The sequence below is a fragment of the Triticum aestivum genome, chromosome 5D (genome assembly GCF_018294505.1).
Source record: "Triticum aestivum cultivar Chinese Spring chromosome 5D, IWGSC CS RefSeq v2.1, whole genome shotgun sequence".
Taxonomy (NCBI): Eukaryota; Viridiplantae; Streptophyta; class Magnoliopsida; order Poales; family Poaceae; genus Triticum; species Triticum aestivum.
Genome location: NC_057808.1, coordinates 241,307,486 through 241,314,362, shown reverse-complemented (window position 1 = coordinate 241,314,362; position 6,877 = coordinate 241,307,486).

Genomic DNA, 6,877 nt, shown 5'->3' with positions numbered 1-6,877 from the left:
AAGGGGATGGCGATGAGCACAGTGCACTCCGCACTGTTGGGCTGGCCAGAACTTGCCCGTGCTCGCTGCAGCGAGCTCCAGCGTCGGCGAGTGCCAGGGAGGAGTTAAGGACGTCGAGACGATGATGGTGGCGGGGTTTGGCATGGTTGGGCAGGCGGGGGAAGCGAGCACGCTCGAACAGAGTGCTCGGCGTCACCCAGAGCGCGTCGACACGCATGCCTGGCATCGTGGACACGCGTGGTCACCGCGCAAACTCTCTCCTCAGGCCAGCCTTCGTCCAAAAATCATGTCTGGCATGTTGTTCGTGGTAGTTTTGAAGTTTACCACGGTTTGGTTTGGATCCAGGTGCAGTAGAGAAGATTTTACAAGCCAGGTAAGTTTTTGGTCAGTAACTTTGTGATGTTACTGTGGTCAAATGGCTGGGAGTTTGGGGCTGTGCTTTGGAGGCTAGTTATAAGTTACTAAGGTAAAGATGCACAAGAAAGTTCAGGTCAAATGGAGCAAGTAAAATGGTAGTTGCTGTAGAAACCACCATTTCTGTCCAGAACAGAAAAGATTTTCTATAGCAAAAATATTCCAAAAAGTGATGAAATATTTTTGCTCAGGGAGGTGCCCTAGGGTCCCTAGAATATTTTTGAATTATCTTAGAATTTTCTGAGCCATAAAAATTAGGGTTTCCTTGAAGCAAACAGATCTGGCTTAGGGTTTTTGAGAGAAAATGAATATTTTTTCATTTAAGAAAAATATTCCAAAGGTTATTTTGTGGTGGATCAGAAGTGAAGTGATGGTTTGGGAGAGAAGTGAACACTTGGGTGAAAGCCAAGGATTCCCAAGTGTTGAAGTCCAAATGAAAAGATTCAGAAACTCCAAGTTTCAAAAACTTTCAAATGAAATTTCAAGCAAATAAGAAAGGGCAAAAACCAGGCTGTCACAGCAGTTCCACTAAAATAAAGTGCCATTGTGGTGATAGTGACGGCTCATCTTGCAAAGGCTAATAAAATGTTGCACGAGATTACCAGCAGAACTTGACGGAGATTTTGGAAGCTCGAATCACCATTTTGTGCAGTTCCACCAAAATTGAGAGATGTTGCCCACATGACATTTTAGTTGAACTGCACAAGACACTCATTAGAAAAAAAAGTGTTTTGTGCAGTTCACCAAAAGGTCACAATAGCAATAGGGTGAAATGGATATCCCTATCTACACAAAAAGATAGAAAGTAAACAGTTGTTGGTCAATAAGAATATACGAAACATATACGAAATGAAAAGAAGCATCTTAATTATGTTCATGGCAATCACACAAGGACAGTAGAAATTTTAAAACGTCAGCAATGCTTCATGTTACCAGAAGCATTACGATCAACAATGTGATTCCTCAAATATGGGATTACTTTAATGGTGGCATTGCTTGTTTACCAGATACAGTAAATCAACAACAGCTAAAGAGTTGGTTTAAGGGCATGGGACCGTGGGGACACCAGGACACTCAGCAGTGTAAAGGAGCAACTTACTTATCATACTGGGGAAAACAACAGGAGTGCCATTTGTAACACAATTTAATTGCATCTTATCACTGGAGGCATTAGATTAACAATAACACTGGTTAGACATGTCCCTAAGGTAACAGTGTGATCACTTCATTTTACATCGCCCTTACATTAACAACAACAAAAGGTTGGTATAAGGACATGCGACAGTGGACGCATCAGCACAATGTACCTACAAGGAGGCATAAAGTGGTGATGCAGAGTTTTCTCATGCTATGTGAGGGCAGCAAATCTAATCCTGGAGACCTTTTACTATGTGAGGGCAGCAAACCTAATCCTGGAGACCTTGTACTATGTGAGGGCAGCAAATCTAATCCTGGAGACCTTTTACTATGTGAGGGAAACAAATCTAATCCTGGAGACCTTTTACTATGTGAGGGCAGCAAATCTAATCCTGAGACCTTTTACTATGTGAGGGCAGCAATTCTAATCCTGGAGAGCTTTTACTATGTGAGGGCAACAAATCTAATCCTGGACATACTCTGTTGACTTGTCCACCAGCCACCACTTTCTATCCTTTTTTCAACCAATAATAGATCTGTTCCTTATCCAGTTTGTACTGCGTTTCCCATTATTTCCCTTTTCAACCAAGAGACCGGTTGGGTATCCGGTCTCTACTACTTTCACCATATTATTTCCTCTTTGAATCAAGTCCTAGATTCATGCTACAACTTTCCCCCCTTTCTCCGTTGTTTGAACAAAGCCCTAGATTCGAATGCATGAAGTAGCTTTACCTCTAATAATACTAAAAATTAAGGTGGCTTTGGAAGAGCTGATGGGAGTAGAAAAAGATGCACATGCAGACACGTGGGGAGCTGGGGCAGTAGAGCAAGGCCACTTTCGAAGAACTTATACCTGAGGGTCGTCGGGATGTCGACGGCAGTAGGTCGGATCTGCGGACAACACGGCAGGGAGGAAGAAGGGTCGGAGGACCTCCCGAGCTGGCGCTGTGTCGGAGAGAATGGCACGGGCAGAGGATCGGGCCCGTCCGGCAGCTGTGGGTTTCCTCCCTCGCCGGTGATGCCCGCGTGAATGATGCACCTAGTCCTCTACACACACCAGCCGAAGGGATCCAGCCGGATCTGTGACCAGCGGTGAGCAGAGAGAAAATGTCGCTACCGCTGTCTTGTTTATATCTGGAGAGGATGAGAGAATGAAGAGAGCAACCCTAGTAAAGCAAGCGCTCAGGCCCCTGCGTACATATATAGTGGAGTATTATCTTTTTCTCTCCACAACAAGCGTTTCAATTTGTGTACGTGGCATTAAAGAAAAGAAACTCTCTATTTAAGGAGACTACCTTTACGACTCCTACTTACTACTACTAGTAGTAGTATTGTTCACTTGTGCTCCCCGGCCCTCCATTCATTGAACAACCCCACGGGTGAATAAACATACAGTACTAGTATTTATATAGAATGAACAAGCTCAAACTATTTTCGCGTAGTTAAAAGTTGAGGGCGGGGCTTTTCCCGGGCAGTATGCGCGGCAGTTTTCGCGTAGGCGGTTTGACAGAGAGGCGAGGAGGGTGAGGGAGTAGCGGATTCAACTTACTTACTGCTGGAAAGGTCGGGCTGTGCGATTTGAACTCAACTAACCCAAAAATATCCAAACAGGAGGGTTAGTTTGGGTTAGTTTGAACTCAACTAACCCAAGAATATCCAAACAGGAGGGTTAGTTTGGGTTACTGTTTGGATCCACGTGTTAGAGTTAGTTTGGGTTAGTTTGAACTCAACTAACACAAAAAAAAAATCTAACCCACCCAAGAGGTGCTTATTTGGGTTAGTTCTTCTCGGGAGACTAAAAATCACATTTTTCTCTCGCTCTCCCCGCAGCAGACCCCTCCCCACTTCCTCGAAGCTTCTAGCCCTCCCTCCCTCTCGCACCGCCCATGAAGGCACCTCGCCGTATCCGCGCTCCATCTAACCATGTCATCCAAACACCTCTTTCGCTAGAGTTACTTCAGGGTTAGTTCAGGATTAGAATCTAACTCTAACCTTTAACTAAGTTAGAGTATCCAAACAGGGCCTTTGAGAGAGACGAGGAGGGAGAAGCAATACTTGCTGCTGGATTACTAGAGATAGGTTCGCACGGAAGCCAAGAAATATGGTGATAGCGTGGGTTAGCCATGTACTAGTATGATGTAACTACACTGGGCTGCCGTGTTTCGTACTCTTCCAGTCCACTGTGGAGATGATTGGTTGATTTAATATCGCTGAATAATATAAAATATTATGAGTGCAGACGCTCCACCCCGAGGTTCCTTGCTCCTTCTCGGTCGTCGGGAATCTATGTTCTTCCACTCTATTTTTTTACGTGAGCTTTGTTCATCCTTTTGCCAACACGCGACACATCTAGCATCAAGGTGCACGTGTCATGCAAGGATCGTTCCATCTATATGAAGAACACGTGGGACTGGAACTACGAGACGGACATGTACCCAGGAGTGGACGTGCGAACCTGTGTAACGTAGCGCAGTAAGTGAAGTAGAAAGGCACAAATAGTATGAACATGCGTGGCATATAGGCATTTGTCTCTTACTACCACTAAATGTTGTACGTGCAATGCCCGGTGATGTTATGGAGTACATGACTAAGTACTCTACTACTACTATATTAATTGGAGGCACATATTAGGTTTTATATTTGTTTACGTGTATGCCCCAGACCTTCCAACTAGACGTGCCTTTGTCTCCGGGTCGCACTTTGTATCGTTCATACCACTAGTACAGTAGTACTACTACGTGTGGTCTCCGACCCAGAAGTGGAGACGCTCTACCACGCTGTTCATGTCCCACTCCTTTCACTGACGTGTGCGACATCCAGCACGTGCCGTGCGTTTGGCACTCCTTCGTCGTAAGAGTTGAAACGCTAGCATTCATTAGAAATAAAAAATAAATATAAATCACCAGTGATACTATACCACGCGGTTTCCTTGCTCCTCGATATCGGAAAGAATACTTCCGCTCGCCGGCATGTGGGACGTCGACCATCCTGGTCCACTTGCCATGCCCGCAGAACTCCAAGGGAGACTCACCCCGATCGTCGCGCCGTAGTAATTACTAATGAGCTGTCAAATCACAGGCCCAACCTTACCCACTGTGAAGTTGCTCGGACGAAGGAACCATCATGACTTTGAATTCCGCTTCTTGAAGAAAACTACTGTACCAGCAGTACTGCTAGCTACAGTAGTTACTCCAGCAGAGGACTCCTTTGGTTCATAGGATAGGAATTTTATAGGAATATGAAAATCATAGGAAGTGGGATGACATGCATCTCAATTCCTATAGAGAAAGATATGCCATTTGATGCATAGGATAGGAATTTTTCCATTGATTCTAGGCTAATGTACTGGTAATTTGCTCTAAAAACTACAGTAGTAACTAGTAGTATGTTACATGCTTGTAATTAATTAAACAAACGTACGGGCAACACAGACACACATACTAACTACTAGTACTACTACTTCTCACATGCTGGCCAGACGCTGTTGTTCTCCTTCCCGGCTTTGTCGGCGACACCTCACCGTGCTTGGATCCTCGCCGACCTCTCCGCAGCAGCGCGTGCGTCCTCTTCTTTCTTGCGGCGGCGAGCCTCTCTTTTCTTGAGTGCTTTCTGACTTTTCCGCTCCCTCTGTGCGGCTTTGGCCGACTCTTGCTCTACCACCCATTCGGCCTTGACAGCTTCAAATTCCGCCCACATAGGTGTGAGGTCGCGAGCGGCGATGAACTCGGCATGGCGGGATGCCACCACTTGCCTACCATTCTGTGTGCGGTCGTGGGCGGCGAGGAACTCGGCGCGGCGGGATGCCATCGCTTCCTTACCGGTTAATGTGCGGCGCGGTGGCATGAACGACGCTTGGTGACAGCTCTGGGGTGGAGTGGCCGGACAACCGTAAAGTGCATTGGTTTGTCAAGAGCTCAAGGATAGAAGACAAAGGAAATTTGGATTCCCCTTCAATCTTGGTCATTTATTACCGAGTAAAATGCATTGGCGGTCATTGAACTTGTCTTGATAGCTCACTTTGATCATTGTATACGAGATATGGTGATTATACGGTAACTGGCTCAGCGTATAGCTCCGTATTTGTCTAGTTGACCAGTCAAACAGTCCGCATGCGCCTCATCAGCTCGTGTTCTTTATCTATCTATCTATGCAGGCCTACCTGTCAGTGGAGAAAGAAATAAAAACCAAAATTATGCGTATGTGACATTACTGTTTAGACGTTTGCTGGAGGCCTCCACGAACACCGAGCATGTATTCACTTGGATCAACACCAACGGTCATACTCGTGACTCGGCGCCTTGCTCATGTATATCGTCCATCACAACGACAATCTATAAAACAACCTAGCTAGAGAGGGTACTATGGTGCGGAGTATGTACTATCGTGAGCAACCGATCATAGTGCCACTGCACACGAGTGTGTGTCTGATCGATTCGTCCATTATTCGTAAGTTATGTATGGTTGTGTGGTGTCTAATGGTGGTCGTCGAATGCTAGCTGGCGACAAGAGCAGTTGCATGGACGCCTGGTTGTCAATACGTGCCGCATACGCTTCGAAGGCTCGTCATCCATGAGTTCACATTTTACCACCACGCCAGCGTCTGACCGCCCTGGCCTACCGAAACCCCTTCCATCGCTAGCGCGCGCTTCCCGCCTGAAACGATCACCGTCTCTCCAGAACGTCAATGCCGCATTCACTGGCCTTAACTGCAGGTGCAGTTGGTGTGTCACTGACATGCGGGCCTGATGCCCGTTGGGCCCACATGTCAGTGAGACAAAGCACCTGCGGTTAAGTCACTGAAGCAGCATCCGCATTCACGCCCGACACGACCTCTCACTGGCGCCGACATTGCAGCAGCGCGACGACCGAGAGAGCGCCACCCGCGCGGCATCCCGGTGCAAGCGATTGCTCCGCGTTACACCACGGCTATCCGATGCCAGCCGTCCATCCGTCTGCCGCGGCTCATTGCCATTCGCCCGCTATATTAACTTGAGCCCCAGCTCCCAGCCATAGCCAAAGACCCACACTCATTCTCCTCCGGTCCCTTCCTTCTGTTGGCACCACTCCAACCATGGCCTCCGGGCACTCCAAAGCTCTCTTGGACGTACTGTCGCAGGAACAGACGAAGGACATCGGTGGCTCCGCTCCGGGCGCGCTCCAAAGCTCTCTTGGACGTACTCTCGTAGGAGCAGACGAAGGAGATCGCCGGCTCCCCCCGGCCGCCCTCTGCCGCCACGACCACGAAGCCGGCGCGCGTGCGCGAGTGCAGCCGGTAGCGAGGAAGAGTAGTACACGGTAGGTCGCCACCGCTCTGGTCCCAGGAAGG